Genomic DNA, 17,787 nt, shown 5'->3' with positions numbered 1-17,787 from the left:
GCTTCAACAGGAGGGAATCATCGAACACAGTAATAGCCCGTGGCGTGCCCAGGTGGTGGTGGTTAAAACTAATGAAAAGAAAAGACTTGTGGTCGATTATAGCCAGACTATAAACTTGTATACCCAATTGGATGCCTATCCTTTGCCTCGTATTTCTGAGATGGTGAACCAGATAGCTCAGTATCGCGTGTTCTCCACCATTGATTTAAAGTCTGCCTACCATCAACTCCCTATCAAAATAGAAGACCAACCTTATATGGCCTTCGAAGCTAATGGGCACCTGTATCAATTTCTTAGGGTGCCCTTTGGAGTGACGAATGGGGTATCCGTCTTCCAACAGGAGATGGATCGTATGGTGGATGAATACGCGTTGGAAGCAACATTCCCGTACCTGGACAATGTTACTATCTGTGGGCGTGACCAACGGGAGCATGATCAAAATCTCGCGAAGTTCCTAGAGACGGCAAAGAGGTTAAACCTGACCTACAACGAAAACAAGTGTACTTTCAATACTACACATTTGTGTATTCTTGGTTGCGTTATGGAGAATGGGGTAATTGGGCCGGATCCTGAAAGATTACGCCCACATAAGGAATTACCTTTACCTCACACTGTAAAAGCTTTAAGAAGGTGTCTGGGATTCTTTTCGTACTATGCTCAGTGGGTGGCTAACTACTCAGATAAAGTCCGACCTCTTATTAAGTCGATGTCTTTTCCGCTGTCGGCGGAAGCTCAGGAGGCTTTCTGTAATATCAAGCGGGACATTGAGAAGGCAGTGGTATGTGCCGTGGATGAGAAGATCCCTTTTCAAGTGGAAAGTGATGCATCTGATTTTGCGTTGGCAGCAACTCTTAACCAAGCTGGTAGACCAGTAGCTTTCTTCTCTCGTACATTGCAAGGACCAGCAGTTCGACATTCTTCAGTGGAAAAGGAGGCGCAGGCGATTATCGAAGCAGTCAGGTATTGGAGACATTGGGCTGGATTTTCCTAAGCCCCTGGAGTCGGGTTGGAGGCGTGCGGGCGATAAAAATCGGAGATCCGGGGGTCCCGACCCTGTCCCGCCTCCAACCCACCTCCATGTCAATTTCATAGGAGTCGGGTTGCCGACAAGTGCTGGAACCCGACTCCCAGAGGCGGGAAGGGATTAAAGGCAATTAAACTGCCTGTTAACAGGTAGTTAACAGGTAGTTTTTTGCCTATTCGCGATTTTTATTGCTGGTTTGTGGGCTTCCTGACAGCTCCAAACCACGAAAAGTTTTCGAGGCGGGACGTGGGTCTGAGGTCTTGGAGGGGTCGAGATGCCCAGTGTTCAGGTGAGTGAGGGGTGCAGGAGTGCAAAGGTAAGTGTTTTGCAAGTGTTTAAAGTGTTTAAATAAGTTTAACTTACTTTTACTTACCTTTACAGGAGTCCTGCATTCCGGTGTCGGGAGTCGGCTGCAAGAACCACAGAAGCTCCGATTTTTAAAAAAAAATCAGCTTCTTGGTTTCTGCAGCAAAATGATTTTAAAGTTATCCTGAGAAAGGACTGAGGCTGAATTAGCAGTTTTTCAGTGCTTGACAGCTTCAAACAGCTGTTAAACACTGATATTTCATCTGCCAAAAGCTTTTGACAGATGAAATGTCAATCTCTGACGTCACCTGTTGCCGGGTGGCCCTTAATTGGCCTGCTGAGCCCACAGGGCGGGCTCAACAAGGTCAATCAGAGGAAAATCCAGTGGGTTGGCCACATCTCCATGGAGGCGGGACAACAAGCCCGAATGTGGGTTTCCCACCTCCAACCCGCCCCCGTAGCAAAATCCAGCCCATAATCTTGCTGGCCAACGTTTTACGCTTATTACTGACCAGCGATCTGTGGCCTTTATGTTCAATACTAAGCAGAGAGGCAAGATGGCGAATAGAATTGTCAACATATGACTGATATTCAGTACAGGCCTGGAGTATTTAATGAGCCATCGGATGCTTTGTCACGAGGAGTATGTGCTAGTCTAGGTATAGATAAGCTTCAAAGTCTCCACGATGCACTCTGCCACCCTGGGGTTACCAGAATGAACCACTTCTTTAAGTCCCACAATCTACCCTACTCTATTGAGGAGGTCCGGACAATGACCAGAACCTGTCGTGTTTGTGCTGAATGCAAACCCCGCTTCTATAAGCCGTCCGAGCCAGCTCATCTTATTAAAGCAACTTGACCATTTGAGCGTTTGAGTCTCGATTTTAAAGGTCCCCTTCCATCGAGCGACCGTAATGTCTATTTTCTTAATATTATAGACGATTACTCTCGGTTCCCTTTTGTTATCCCCTGTCCGGATGTGACCAGTGCTGTTGTAATTAAATGCCTCTGCCAACTGTTTTCTTTGTTTGGCATGCCTAACTATATACATAGTGATAGGGGTTCTTCCTTTATGAGCGAAGAATTGCGACAGTTTTTGCTATCAAAAGGAATTGCAACGAGTAGAACTACCAGCTATAACCCTCGTGGTAATGGGCAGGTCGAGAAAGAAAATGCGACAGTGTGGAAGGCTATCGTATTGTCTCTGAAGTCGCGAGGCCTGCCGACCTCTCGCTGGCAGGATGTCCTGCCAGACGTGCTGCATTCCATAAGGTCTCTTTTGTGTACAGCGACGGATGCCACCCCTCATGAAAGGATGTTTAGCTTTCCAAGAAAAGCTACTAATGGAGTATCGTTACCCACATGGTTGACGACCACGGGCCCTGTGCTGTTGCGCGGACATGTGAGAGGCCACAAGACTGATCCACTGGTGGAGGAAGTACAACTCCTTCATGCTAATCCCCAGTGTGCGTACATTCAATATCCGGATGGGCGAGAGGATACGGTCTCTATTAAAGATCTTGCACCTGCTGGAGCTCAAAGAGTTTGACTCAGTAGAGTTTTTAATCATGGTATTGGACCTTCAGAGACACAAACCCTCAGTGTGGAAAACACTGATGATTCTGGGAATTCGGATGAACCGGAGTTGGTACTCCGGGAGGAGCCTCAGCAAGAGTTACGTCGTTTCCACAGAACTATCAGACCTCCTGACAGATTGAATCTATAGCAGGGGGTGAATGTGATGAAATAACTCTGTGTTCTGGATTGTTTGTTGTACTTGTTAATGTCTGTAATGTTTTACAGGTGTAACCACTAATGTTCCTCCCTAGCTCTGCCTTTATGGATCCTCCTGATTGGTGTGAGTCTTATTTATAAGAGCTGGGTTTTACTCATAAGGGCTGGGTTGGTGATGAATGATGGTTGCCCTGTGTTAACTTGATGCCATGATTCTTACTTAATAAAAGCCTTTAGTTTTAAGTCTTAACCTCATGGATTCAGGCAGTTATTTGGCACATCACACCCAAATCCCTTTGCTCCTCCACAGCTCCTAATCTTCCACCATTAAAAAAAAATGCCGATTTGTCTTTCTTGGATCCAAAATGGATGATCTTACACTTTCCCACATTGAACTCCATCTGCCACAGTTTTCCCACTCACTTAGTCTGTCTATGTCCTTTTATAACATTCTGTTCCCTTCTACACAACTTACTGTTCCTACTAACTTAGTTCCATCTGCAAACTTGAACATATAACTCTCTATTCCTTTATCTAAGTCATTAATATATATGGTGAAAAGCTGAGGCCCCAGTACAAATTCCTGGAAAACACCACTTGTCACATCCCGCCAATCAGTGTGCATTTCTTTTATCCACAACCAATTACCAACTCATGTCACAAGGTTACCCTCAATTCTGTGCACTTTCATTTTTGCTAATAATCTCTTGTGCAGAAGCTTATCAAGTGCCTTCTAGAAGTCCATAAAGACAACATTCATAGAAATTACTCAATCCACCATGCTAGTGACCTCCTCAAAAAAATTAACTAGATTAGTCAGACATGACATACCCTTTACAAATCCAGGCTGATTCTTTTTGATCATCTCATACTTGTTTAATTGCTCAGTACTCTAGCCCAACGATAGATTCCAGTAACTTTCCCACAACTGATGATAAACTGACGTATCTGTAGTTACCTGGTTTCTCGCTCGCTCCCTTCTTAAATAATAGAATGACATTTGCAATTTTCCATTTCAATGGCACAATTTCTGAATTTAGAGCCTTTTGGAAAATTATGACTTAATGCATCTGTAGTTTCCTCACCTATTTCTTTTAATACTGTGGATGGAAACCATCAGATCCTGGAGATTTGTCAATACTAAGTCCTATTGTTTTCTCCATTACCATTTTTACTAATATTTAATCAACTAAGTTCCTCCCCTTAACATTTTTAGGTCCCTTGTACCAATGGTATTTTGTCCTTTTCCTCCACTATGAAAATGGATTTAAAGCACTCATTGCACAAGTCTTCCATTTCCTTATTGTCCATTATAGTCTCACCTGCATCTGTCTTTAATGGGTCCACACTCTCCTTTACCACTCTCTGGCGGTTTATATTGGTCTTTGGCGAAAGCACGAAACAGGCGATAGTGAATCGGCAGACCGTTTTACGCCCCGCTCGTTTTTTTCCCACTAAAGTTGAAACGTGTAAAACGGGCTGCCAATACGCTATCGCCAACTTCAGGCTTTAGCCAAAGACTAATTTCATCCCCTCTTTCACTTAATAGAGTTATAAAAACATTTGTTGTTATTTTTAATATGCCTTGCAACTTTTGTTTTCATATTCACTTTTTTCATCTCTTATTACTTTCTTTGTATTCCTTTGTTGCCTTTTATATCTCTCCCAGTCCACTAGATTATCCACTTTTCCTTGCTTTTGTGTAAGACTTTTCTTATTAGCTTGATATGGGGGCTAAACGGCTTCCTAAGCCTCCAATATGGTGGGCAGGAAGCGCACATTCATTATGAGCCGAAAATGCACTGCCCGCCATATTGATGCAGTGTTCATGCCCGAAACAGGGATTATTAGGCACTGTGCATATTTAAATAAGGGCCTAACGCCTGTTTGAGGCCCCCTCTGCAAAATTGGCTTGTCTTAAAGTAGCTGGCACTCAGAGACTGCCTATTAGGCCACAAACAACAAGGTAAGTTTTTAAAATATACTTACCTGAATGTGGAGCCGGGAGGGCAGGGGTGATCCTCCTGAACCCACATTCAAAGAACGCAGGTCACTGCAGGACACTGATACTCTCCCCAGTTGCTGCCGCTCCCCCTGATCGCCACTATTTCCCACCCCCTCTCCGGCAACCTCCTCTTCACCTATCACCCCAGCCACCGGTAACCCTCTGGCTAACGCTACCACTCAACCCCCTTCCTCATTTCCCTGAGGGCTGCTGTGATCCCTGCACGCCCAAAGGTAGTTCGCCTGAATTTCTAGGCCTATGTCTCTTACGCCATTTGTTGACCAAGGTTGCTTACCTACAGATATAGAGCCTTTGGCCCAGAAATTTGGGTCGGGGGCTTCCGACCTGCACTTACCTAGCGCGCCGGCCATTGATCTGTGGGCCCACGTGGGATTCCAATCCTGAGCCTGCTCCAACTGCCGGCGCGCAGTGCTCGCGTATCCCATGGGGCGCAGTTAGTTCGAAGCGTCCCCTGGGATCACGTGGGCCATGGAGAGCCAATCGGAGCAGGGAATCTCTATTCATAGATTTAACAGGAAGGCCTGTCAAATCTATGAATACAATTCAGCCCCAAAACATAACTAAAACTTCAAATAATTTTTTTTTTAAATCACATTTTTAAAATAACTATAAATTACATAAAATAACTTTTAAACAATAATTTAAATTTTTGAAAAAATTAATTACAGTTTCTAACGGGGCTAAAAATAAACTTACCTTTCTTTAAAGTATTTAAAAATAATAAAGCTGTGGAAATTTTTTTTAAATTTTACTTAATTCACCACTTGCCTTGTTAAAAGCAGGCCTTGCGACTGCTTTTTAAAAGCGTAGCTGCTGGAGACTTACCCTCCCGGATAAACCGGCAAAAAAATCGGAAGTTCCAGGCGTACGCGCTGCCTCTCTGGCGTACGCGTTCGACCTCTGAACCCCTTCCTTTAAGGGAACGTGTATTGTACCCAAAATTTCTTTGAATACTTCCCAGTGTTTGTAAGTTTATCCATTAACAGTTCAGCCCAGTTTACTGGGGTCAATTCATTTCTCACCCCTTCGAAGTTTGCCTTACATAAATTTAAAACCTACATTGAGACTCTCCCTTCTCCCTCTCAAACCTAATCTCAAATTCAATCATATTATGGTCACTATTCGCAAGATGTTCCCTTACAGTCAGATTGGTAACTAATTCTGGTTTGTTACTCATCACTAAATCCAGTATGGCCTTATCCTGTGTGGATTCTAAAATATATTATTCTAGAAATTCATTGCCTTTTACTACCTGAGCTGTTCTGCTTCTCCCAGTCTATGTGAAAATTAAAATCTCCCATCATAACCACATTGGCTTCGATTTTAACTCAGGGCTGCTATTTCCAGCAGGTTTGGCCTGACTGCTCGCCTGCTCAGGCCCCAGGTTGAAATAGCAGCTCAGGCGCTAATGACATCATTGCAGCCCGACCTGCAAATTTAAAGAGGACCCGCCGGCTTGGGGCAGGTGCCATTGCCACTTGCAATTAAAATTTACAGTCTGTCAGATCCCCGGGGGGGGGGGGGGGGTAAGGAGTGGGTAAGTCCCCTCCGCCACCCCTCCCCCCCCCCACCCACTACCTCACTACCATTAGGAGGACTATAGACAATTCCGACCTAGACCACGCATTTTGCTGTTCCTTAACGCTACCCATAGTGTTCCCACTGCGTGATCACCCTTATTGAAATCCCTTCTTTCCACCACTGTAAGTGTATCTTTTATAAATATTGTTACTCCCCCTCCTTTCCCAATTTTCTTGTGTGTTCTAAAGATCCTATAGCCTAGAATATTTAGGTCCTAATCAGGCCCAGCTTATTGCCAGGTCTCTGTAATGAAGCTGAATGTGTTTCTAACTCACTTGACATCATTAAAACGAATGTTTATGGCGAGCACACAGCAGACACTCCTGCAGCTGCCATCAGTGCCTCCTACAGTGCTTCAGCTGATCAACTGGCTGCAGGCATAGGAGACTGCAGCAGTCGCGGCACGTGGCTCCCAGTCCTGTGCCGATCCAGCATCAGTTGACCACTGACAAACTTCTCACGTGTACTAGTACTAGTGGGAAGTGTGAGCAGCATTGAAAACTGGTGACAAAAGAGATGTGAAGACAGATGCCAGTGTGATATCACAGTAGAGGAGTCAAAGCTTACTGGTGCATGTAAAGTGATTACCTCTATTCATGGAGTGTTGCCTTAAGGATTCTCCTGGTACAGCGAGGACTATATATCACAGGGGACTCCATAGAATTACACTGTGAACTAGGGAAGTCCAAACAATTTGTCACATCTAAACTTTTTTCTGGTATATAACAAAGCTGATTTGGAAAAGTTTTTCTTTTAATGAAAATGATTTTTCCTTCTTAATGGTGTTGTTAGCCACAAAACAAGCCTGCACATCTCTCGTTTTATTGGTGCTCTGAGGGTTAGTGCTCCTTTGAACTTTTCTGCCTTGTTCTTCCTAAGCTATAAATATGCCATCCTGCATGCTCTCTCCTCACTTTGTTTAAAACAAGTCTCCTATTCTAACATTCTCTCCTCAAAACTACAATGCATACGTCCCTCATTCTTCCATTCCTCCTACAAACTACAGCCGTTCAAAACCCAAGCTTAGAGTGACCTAATCCTTACCATCTGTTCGTTACAACATTGCCAATATCCGACACTACAGGTCACCTTGCTTTTATTTACTAAAAAAGGTTTATCTTGGAAAGAAAATGGGAAATAAAATCATCTTGGTTTTATGCAAGGTTTTCATTTATTTCAAGATATTTAATGAGGTTTGCGAAGAGACCGGTTTAAATTGGAATGTGTTATGAAACATTGTACCAGGAGAATGCTCTTGAAGAAATTTTCACCATTAGGCTGGCGTTGCACCTAAGAGTACTTTTTCTGACTGCATGATCCCAGCATGGAGCCAGCTGCAAACATCAGGAAATCCCGTGGGTATCTATGCATCAAAATGAATGGGTTGAAAAACCCATGGGCTGCGTCTGTGCGATTTCCCAATATTCACGCCCAATCAGTGAAGCTCTGTGTTGGGAACGGCAGTTGGAAAATTTACCCTCTGACTTTGGGATTCAGGCTATGCAATCTTTGTCTACACAGAGCTGGCAGATAGCTTTTTTGTAAATATCTCCTGCTGCTGTTGACAGAATGTAGAGTGATGTTAAGTCTGTGTGTCCCAGTTATGCTTATTATAAATCACTGGACACAGACCACAAGAATAACTTTAACAGGTCTTTACTATTCGGAGGTCAGGGTTGAACTGCCCAGCAAATCCCTACACAACGTTTATATACCGGTGTGGTCACCACCGGTATTACAGTATACAGCAGCCAAGAGAAAGTAGTACATCTCTTAAGGTAGTTCTCTTAAGGTGGAACAGGTTACATACACCACAATCCTCCCTTTTTAGCTTAACAGTTATATCCCCATTTAACATAACATAATAACATATAGATATATATATATACAACTTCATGCAAAACAGTTCAAAGATTCAGTCTCTGAGGATGCCTCCTGATTCGAGTTGGATAACGCCTTTCAGGGGTCTCTGATTCTCGTTGCTGGGGTGACTCATCTAGTTGATCTCTTATGGATTGGACATCATCCTCAGGTACATTCACTTCTGAGGTAGATGCTTCAGGTTCACTAACTTCTTCCACGGTTGTCTCTGCCGTAACCCTTGGTTCGACCCTTGTTCTTGATTCTACCAGTTGGTCAGCATGACGCCGTATTACATTTTCACCAATATCTACCGTGTACATCAGGGGTCCTTGTCTGGCCCGAATTGTTCCAGATTGCCATTTCTCGTTTTTATAGTCCCGGGCTAACACTGGTTGTCCTATTTCGAAACTCCGAGTGGTCTTGTTATTTATATGCTGGGACTGTTTGTTTTCAACTTCCCTCCGCACATTTGGTTTTAACAAGTCCAACCTGGACCGCAACCTTCTGTTATAGAACATCATGGCAGGACTTTGGTTTGTCACTGCATGAGTGGCGTTTCGATATGCCAGTAGGAATTTGTCCACCTTGTGTTGTAGTGGAATCTGATCTTCGCTCATGGCCTTTATTGCTTTTTTGAACGTTTGTACAAATCTCTCGGCCAACCCGTTTGTAGCCGGATGATATGGGGCAGAGGTACAATGTTTCACCCCATTCATCTTCATGAATTTCTGGAATTCTTCTGACACGAACTGCGGTCCGTTGTCTGAACATATTTGTTCTGGCAATCCATTTCTTGCAAATATCGTTCTTAGCACCGCGATCGTCTTTTCCGAGGTAGTGGTAGTCATCTTAATCACTTCTGGCCATTTAGAATGTGCGTCCACCGCAATTAAAAACATGGAGTCCATGAATGGACCAGCAAAGTCAATATGTACACGTTGCCATGGGGTTGAAGGCCATTCCCATGGATGCAGCGGTGCAATCGGAGGTGCATTTTGCACTTTTTGGCACCCTGAGCAGCTTTTCGTCAGATCCTCTATCTGTTGGTCGATACCCGGCCACCACACATAAGCCCTAGCAAGGCTTTTCATCTTGACTCCCCCCAGATGACCTTCATACAGTTCCTTTAGAACTCTCTCTCTTAACTTAGGAGGAATAATCACCCTTGTTCCATACATCAATGTTCCTTGACAGACGGACAGCTGTTCTCGTCTTGCTGAGAATGCCGGTAACAGTGGATCACCATGTGCTGGCCATCCCTTCACTGTCACTTCGTAGACCCGGGACAGTGTCGGGTCATTCCTGGTTTCTCTTTCAATACTTGCATTGGTGACTGGTAAACATTCGATGATGGTCGAGTGAAATAACTCAACAGGGTCAACCGTCGGTGCCTCCTCCTCTGTAGGTAGTGGCAGGCGCGACAGCCCATCAGCATTACCATGCTGCTTTGTACCTTTGAATTCGATCTGATATTGATGTGCCCCTAGGAAAAGGGACCATCTCTGGAGTCTCTGTGCTGTCATCACCGAAACACCCTTCTTAGGGTTAAAAATGGATACCAACGGCTGGTGGTCTGTCAGAAGCGTAAACTTTTGGCCCTGCAGGTAATGATTAAACTTCTTTACTCCCCACACAAGGCTGAGAGCCTCCCTATCTATCTGAGCATAGTTGCGCTCAGCGGAGGTCAATGATCTGGATGCGAACGCAACTGGCCTCTCCAGGCCATTTGGCAACTTGTGTGAGAGTACTGCCCCAATACCATATGCAGAAGCATCACAAGCCAAACGAATAGGCAGCGTTGGGTTGAAGTGAGCCAACACTTCCTCTGAGGTGATCAATGCCTTGCTTTTGCGAAAGGCCCTCTTACAGTCCTCGCTCCACTTCCATGGTACTCCCTTCTGCAAAAGAGCGTTCAGCGGGTGCAGCACCGTGGATAAATTTGGCAGAAACTTATGGTAATAGTTAATCAACCCTAGGAACGACCTCAACTGGGATACATTATCTGGAGCGGGAGCCTTCACAACAGCTTCGATCTTGTCAGGAGACTTATGAAGCCCCTCCTGGTCAATGGCATGACCACAGTACGAGATCCGCTTCTGAAAGAACTCACATTTCTGGCAATTAACTCGAAGTCCATATTCTTTCAATCTGGTGAGCACCAGTTCCAAATTTGCAAGGTGTTCCTCGTCATCATCTCCTGTAATCAGAATATCGTCCAGGTAACATTGTGTGCCTGGAATTCCCTGTAATACCTGCTCCATGGCCCTCTGCCAAATTGCTGGAGCCGATGCCACTCCAAAAACCAGTCTATTATACCGGTACAAGCCTCTATGCGTGTTGATCGTGAGATACTGGCATGGCTCTTCCTCAACTTCCATCTGTAAGTATGCCTGCGCCAGGTCTATCTTGGTGAAGTGTTTCCCGCCAGACAACGAAGCGAAGATATCCTCAATTCGCGGAAGCGGATACTGCACCGTGTGAAGCACCGGATTAACAGTGATCTTGAAATCTCCACAGATGCGAACCTTCCCCGGTTCCCCCGGCTTGTTGCTCGATGAACGCTTCATGACGGGGACAATGGGCGTGGCCCACTCACTCCAGTCTACCTTAGACAGTACTCCTGAACGTTCTAGCCCTTCCAGCTCAGCTTCCACAGCAGGTCGTATCGCATAAGGTACCGGTCTGGCTTTGAAAAATTTCGGGTTTGCATGTTCTTCAACCTTGATGTTTGCCGTAATTCCTCTCAGTGTTCCCAGTCCCTGTTGGAACACCTCGTTAGCATCGTCCAATATTCTGGACAATCGTTTAGGTTTGACATCTTTTTTACCGGAATCTACCGTTAGTGCTTTTAAGGAATGCCAGTCCATATTTATTTTCCTAATCCACTCCCGTCCCAGTAGTGGTGGACCTCCCTCAGGTAGCACATATAAGTCCATTCCTCGGCTTTCTTTGCCCTTGTGGACCACCTTTACCTCTATCTTCCCGATGGGGTATACTCTTTGCCCCGTGTATGTTTTCAATACAATCTCCGTATCCCGTAGGGGAATATGTGGGAATAACCTTTTGTAATCTTGCTTATTCATGACCGTCAATGCCGATCCAGTGTCCAATTCCATCTTCACTTGGACTCCTGCTATCTGAAGTGTGACCCAGATTGTTTGAAGGTCTGCTTCATTACCAACATTGTGTACTCTTAGACTACCCAGTTCATTACTGCTGGAGTCTGAATTTGACTTCTGTTCGTTCGAACTGTTCTCTGTCACCTTGTGTACCTTTCTGTACTTTTCCTGCGGTGACTTTTTGTTGCTGGTCTTCTTTCCTGACCGGCATACTTTAGCTATGTGACCAAGCCTGCCACATTTTCTGCATTCCTGATTTTTGAACCAGCACTGGTTCTGATCGTGCGTTGTCTTTCCACAACGATAACATTTTACTGTACCCAAGACCATTTGATTGGTGCTGAGTTCCGGTGACCGTAGCTGCATTTCCGCAGTGCCTCTCGCTGCGGCTTCGTGCGATGCTGCAATAGTGACAGCTTTATCAAGCGTAAGATCATTCTCCTCAAGCAGTCGCTTTTGTGTTCCTTCTTTTAACAACCCACACACAAATTTATCTCTCAGCGCATCTGCTAGTCCTGTTCCAAACTGACAGTACTTTGATAGCTTACGCAGTTCAATTAAAAATTCAGCGTTGCTTTCGTCTTTCAGCTGCGTTCTTCTGTAAAATTTAAATCGTTCCGCTATCATCAGCGGCGTGGGGTTTAAATGATTTTTCAGGACAGTAACAATATTCGCGAAAGTCTGATCCGCCGGTTTTTCTGGTGATAGAAGGTGCTTCAATAGCCCGTATGTCTTCGCACCCATTGAGCTTAATAAGGTTAGTGCTTTCTCATCATCTGGTACCTTATTTGCTTTACAATAAACTTCCATGCGTTCTACATACGTGGTCCAATCTTCGATATCGCTATCAAAGGTATTAATGTTCCCATGTTTAGGCATCCTTGCAAGTTTTTAAATTTTTCTTTTTCTCAAAATGGCGGCTTCCCGCGCTTGTCTTCTTCCCCCGCCTACTAAAATGGTGGCTTCCTGCGCTTGGCGGTCTTTCCCGCGCTCGTCTTCTTCCCCCGCCGACTACAATGGCGGATTCCCGCGTTTGCCTTCTTCCCCCGCTGGCTGCAATGGCGATTGCCGTGCTGCTGCCGTTCTCGCCTCCCCAGCGGTTCTCAATTCCCCGATGCTGCTTTTACTCCCCCGCGGTTCCCGTGGGCATTCACGCTTCCCCTGCTGTTGCGCCTCTCAGCCCCGCATGCAGCCCGGTCCTTTACACCGGCTGCGTTTGAGTTCTCCGCAGCTCTCGTGCCTTAAGCTGCCCCAGTCGCTGCGCCTCTCGGCCTCGATTGCAGCCCGGCCCTTTTCACCGGCCGTGGTCGAGTTCTCCGCCCTTTTTCCTCCGTTTTCCCTCCCCCACTCCACAGTCAATGCGGCCGACTTTCTGCTTGTGTCGCTGATCGGCTTACCCACCACCGTGGTAGAAGGGATGATCACTGCCTGTCGCTGATGGAGGGCTTCGTGGTCAGAATTTTTCTTTTTAACCCGGGTTCTCGATGCCTCCCGTGCGATGGTGCTCAGCAGGATGATGAGGGCGGATGCCTCTTCTCGACGCCCGTTCTGAGGACGAAGCTGCCTTGGATGTAAAACTGCCGCAGGGTAAGATCGGACTCGTCGCCACTGTTAAGTCTGTGTGTCCCAGTTATGCTTATTATAAATCATTGGACACAGACCACAAGAATAACTTTAACAGGTCTTTACGATTCGGAGGTCAGGGCTGAACTGCCCAGCAATCCCTACACAACATTTATATACCGGTGTGGTCACCACCGGTATTACAGTATACAGCAGCCAAGAGAAAGTAGTACATCTCTTAAGGTAGTTCTCTTAAGGTGGAACAGGTTACATACACCACAAATGAGAACAACTATTGCATTTAAGCTGAAGCTAGATAAACATGAGGGAGAAAGGGATAGAAGGTTAGATAGGGTTCAATGAGGAAGGGTGGGAGGAGGCTCGTGTGGAGCATAAACACCGGAATAGATCTGTTGGGACGAATGGCCTGTTTCTGCGCTGTGCATTCTATGTAATTGTAGGTTGAACGCTCAACCTTCTGCTACAGACTTCAGTGTTACCACCTCATGTCAAAGGCCTGTAGCAGCATTCCTCTTTCATCCTCCATTTGCCGATGCATTGCCCAGCCAGACGGCAAGCTTGTGCTAGGGATGTGACCAGGCCAGCCAGGTGCAGCACACTTTGCATGTGTGCTCCTGTCTGGGCTTGAGGTCCAGGAAAATCGACCCCTACCCCCCATTTCCGTATGTGGCATGGGCCTCCATCAAATATAGTTTATACTTTGTTTATTAGCCCTTTTAAACGGGAGCAGGAAAAACATCTGGATAACAATCGAGTTGATAGTTCTAGTGATGACTATGGCTTAACTGATCAAATACTCTAGAAATAACAACAGAAAATGCTGGAAATACTCAGCAGGCCAGGCAGCATCCGTGGAGAGAGAAACAGAGTTAACATTTCAGGTCTGGGACCCTTCATCAGAACTGGAAAAAGCTGGAGATGTAACAGATATTAAGCAGGTGCAGAGACAGGGGGGGTGGGGGGGTTAGGAGGGGAGGAAGGAATTGAAAGAACATCCTGTACTTTTGTAAGAGGCAGGAAAGATAAAATGTTGTAAATGGGAGTGGCAAAAATCATACTGCATGAAAAATGGGGGCAGGGATTATTATCTGAAATTGTTGAACTCGATGTTGAGCCCGGCAGGCTGTAAAGTGCCTAATCGAAAGATGAGGTGCTGTTTCTTGAGCTTACGTTGAGCTTCATTGGAACAATGTAATAGGCCGAGGACAGAGAGATCAGAGCGGGAGTGAAGCGGTGAATTAAAGTGACAGGCGACCGGAAGCTCAGGGTCACCTTTACAAACTGAACGGAGGTGTTCCGCAAAGCGGTCGCCCAATCTGCGTTTGGTCTCCCCAATGTAGAGGAGACTGCATCGTGAGCAGCGAATACAGTATATTAAATTGCAAGAGGTACAAGTAAATCGCTGTTTCACCTGGAAGGGGTGTTTGGGGCTGTAACTGTATTCGCTGCTCACTGATGAAGGGTCCCAGACCTGAAACGTTAACTCTGTTTCTCTCTCCACGGATGCTGCCTGGCCTGCTGAGTATTTCCAGCATTTTCTGTTGTTATTTCAGGTTTCCAGCATCCGCAGTAGTTTGCTAAAATACTCTAGAAACGTGGTGTCGTGTTGGGACCATGAGGATGTTACCTGTGCAATACAACTGGTCAGAGTTAAATACTGTGACATTAGATTGATATTCTGGAGTTTCACCAGATTACTTTAGTAGAAATGACACAGATATTTATTTACCTGTGCCTCCGTCAGAAGGTTGATGAATTGGGGAAGAGCCCACAATGAAACAGAGTGTGATCGAAGATCGTGGTGATAGAAGAAAGACCGTTGCATTCCACCATATGCCTCAGCAAAGTTGCCATATTTTGTTTCTTGGAAAAATAACCCAGCCAGAGAGCTGTAATTGGTTCTGTAAGGTGTTCAAGACCAGCTTGGGATGAATCTCTCTCTCTTCATGACCAGACTAATTGCCTCGCCTTCTCTGCCAGGAGAGGCACCTCATCTCTTTGATTTGGCATCCTGCCTAAGAGCAGCAACTTGTGGGGAATAATGCACACAAGGACATGCCCTCCCATCCCGAGGTGTATCAGTGTCAGTGTGATTTGCAAGTACGTATCAAGAGAATATCATTGTAAAAGGAATGACAACCAGATGATGAGCAATTCTAAAAGTATAAATTTTCAGTGCTCTATAAATGCTGAATTGGAAAATGGGTTTTTAAAGTATTCATCCATTTAAACTTGCATTCCAAAAATGTAATGTTGCCAATGCAAGTTTGAGTTACTTTGAAAGGATTCTTCTGTTCTTAGGTTTTTGATGTGTGCCAGCAAACATTTTGTAAACAAATGTTCGCCCGTCAATTATAATGACGTCAGCGATGACCTGGAGGTCACTTCACTTCAAGTTTGTTCAGCTGCTGCCTCAGTGACAGCAAATGGTTTTCCCTAGATGGGGAGAAAGCAGTGGGGAATTTAATAGAGATCAGTATTAGAATGACGAGATGAATAAAACCATCACATCTTTTGATAGGTCGCAGTAACCTTTAAAAGGAGACACATAACCATCAGCACACCGTTAACAAACAGCTCAAAATTAGCAACCATCACATTTTCTCTCTGCATTTCCGTTGGCTGTAAACAAATACTTCTGTTAAAACAAGTGAATGCTAATGATTTCATCAGGGCTTGTGGTTGAGAAGATTTACACAGCCCCACTATTGGATACAGTCATTAACCCTGGGTGCTGCAGAGATGTCCTCATTGCAAGTAGCACTGTTTTTTCAGCTCTTTCAAAAGGTCAATTAATCTTCCAAACCCAAAACCAACGTTTTCAAAATTAATAATAATAAACAGAAAAACACTAAGGGCTAGAAATTCGGTGCATTTGTGCCTCTTGTTAGCGCTCTAAGAAGGAAGTGGAGCGCTTGAATTAGCCTCCCTCTTGGGGCACTAAAACTGAAGTTAGCAATCTCCAGCGCTATTTTTCGCTGAGCGCTAAGTCCAGGCGATGTTAACGACCCAAAATGGTCGCTAACAAATTTTCCCCCCCGAAGGATTTTAATTAGCAACCGCTTTTAACAGTCTAGGCTGTTTTATTAGAGGGCCGTTCATGGGCAGGCTCCTTAAATAATCAAAATAATACGGAGCTGCTTCCGCTCCGCTGCCATAATATCATCGCAAATGCGGAGGAAACCTGTTTACGTGCGTCAAGAACGTTTTCACCGCACAACTGGCGGAACGGGAGCGGGAGCGCCTCGAAGAAATTCTTGCTAATGCTTTTTTATATAAATCGAAAAGGGATAAAGCAATTCAGCCATATTTGTCAAAAATACTACTGGTACAGTATGGCCTTATTTTATGTGTATGCCTCCAGGCAGCATTTAGAAAAAAATATATATAATTTAGCATTGGTCAAAAAATGTTGACAAGAATACCACTCATGCTCCAACTCAGCCAGTGCCATCTCTCCCTGCACTACTTTCAGGAACAGGTGATGGTAAGCCTAGGATGTCTGTCTTGTGCCGCTCTGCATAGTAAAATGGGATCAGGGTGCAGGTGGGTAACCACGGCAGCCGCAGTTATCTCAGCCCTTGCAGAAATTAATGCAATACTCTACTTAACACCAAATTTTATTAAATGCAATGTGGAATTCACCCTCCCCCACCCCGCACCACAGGCCAAAATATATTTTTAATTTGACAATTTTTTAGTGGTTGAAGGGCAAAATGAGTGATTCTTTGAAGATTTACTGAAGAGAGCAGCAACTGAAGTGCAGACATTCAGAACTGTGCTAAAGGTCAAGCTGCAGGCGTAACATAGTAAGTAAGAATATAGATTATATATAACATGTCAAATGACATCATCTTCATTTAACATGTAGCTGGCCGGGCAGGCTTCAGTTGATCTTCTAATTGCAATAAATCTCCGTACTGAGGCTGCAACTCCTGGTGTGATGGTAATGTTACTGGACCTTTGGATCTTTTGATCCTAAGAGCAGCTTTATATTTAGAGGAGTGGTTTTTCACTCAACATCTTTAGAATTTGCACCACTGGCAGGAGGAATGCTGGCTGGGCAAAAGGTCATTTCGCACTCAGCGTCGAACAGATTTGACCTTTCATTTCTACATACACCATCGAGCAGGTGGCAAATTAAAATACCAGTTCAGTCGCCTTTAGTCAAGAACTGAAATAAAAAAAGAACTTGTATTCATATAGCGCCTTTCACGACCTCAGGACGTCCTTACAGCTGATAAGGTACTTTTTGAAGTGTAATCACTGTTGTAGTGTAGGAAAGTAACAATCGTAGTATCACTGAAAAGTTTTCAACTGTATAACAATGAAGTGGTAATTTAAAAAAAAATGATTGATGCTTGAGTTCAGCTATGGGATTTAGTTTGGCTCACCTGTCTAATCAAAGCAAGACCTAAACTACTGAAAAAGTTTACATTGTACACATAGTCAATAGTAAAAGTATCCAGTAATGTACAAAGTCGCGACGGAGGGGGAAAACAAATGGTTCAGAGGAGAGGTGCACAAACACAGTGCACTGGAATTTAAAG

The 17,787-nt window shown here is 44.7% G+C and overlaps 1 protein-coding gene across 2 annotated transcripts in view; it reads left to right on the top strand.

Moving 5' to 3' along the window:
* gnaz (guanine nucleotide binding protein (G protein), alpha z polypeptide) overlaps window positions 1–17,787 on the top strand; it is a 386,031-nt gene that overhangs the window by 92,417 nt on the left and 275,827 nt on the right. Inside the window, exon 1 of one of the 2 annotated variants that reach the window (XM_085962001.1) lies at window positions 17,306–17,482. The exons of the other annotated variant lie outside the window; for it this stretch is intronic. The gene's annotated coding sequence lies outside the window, so the exon portion shown is untranslated. Of the gene's footprint in view, window positions 1–17,305; window positions 17,483–17,787 lie in introns of those variants that run through there. 2 annotated transcript variants of the gene reach the window in all.

The sequence above is a fragment of the Somniosus microcephalus genome, chromosome 19, assembly GCF_052327205.1.
Source record: "Somniosus microcephalus isolate GS21.2 chromosome 19, FLI_Smic_1.0, whole genome shotgun sequence".
NCBI classification, from domain to species: Eukaryota; Metazoa; Chordata; class Chondrichthyes; order Squaliformes; family Somniosidae; genus Somniosus; species Somniosus microcephalus.
The sequence above is the reverse complement of the archived record's forward strand: the minus strand, read 5'-3'. Positions and strand labels throughout refer to the sequence as shown.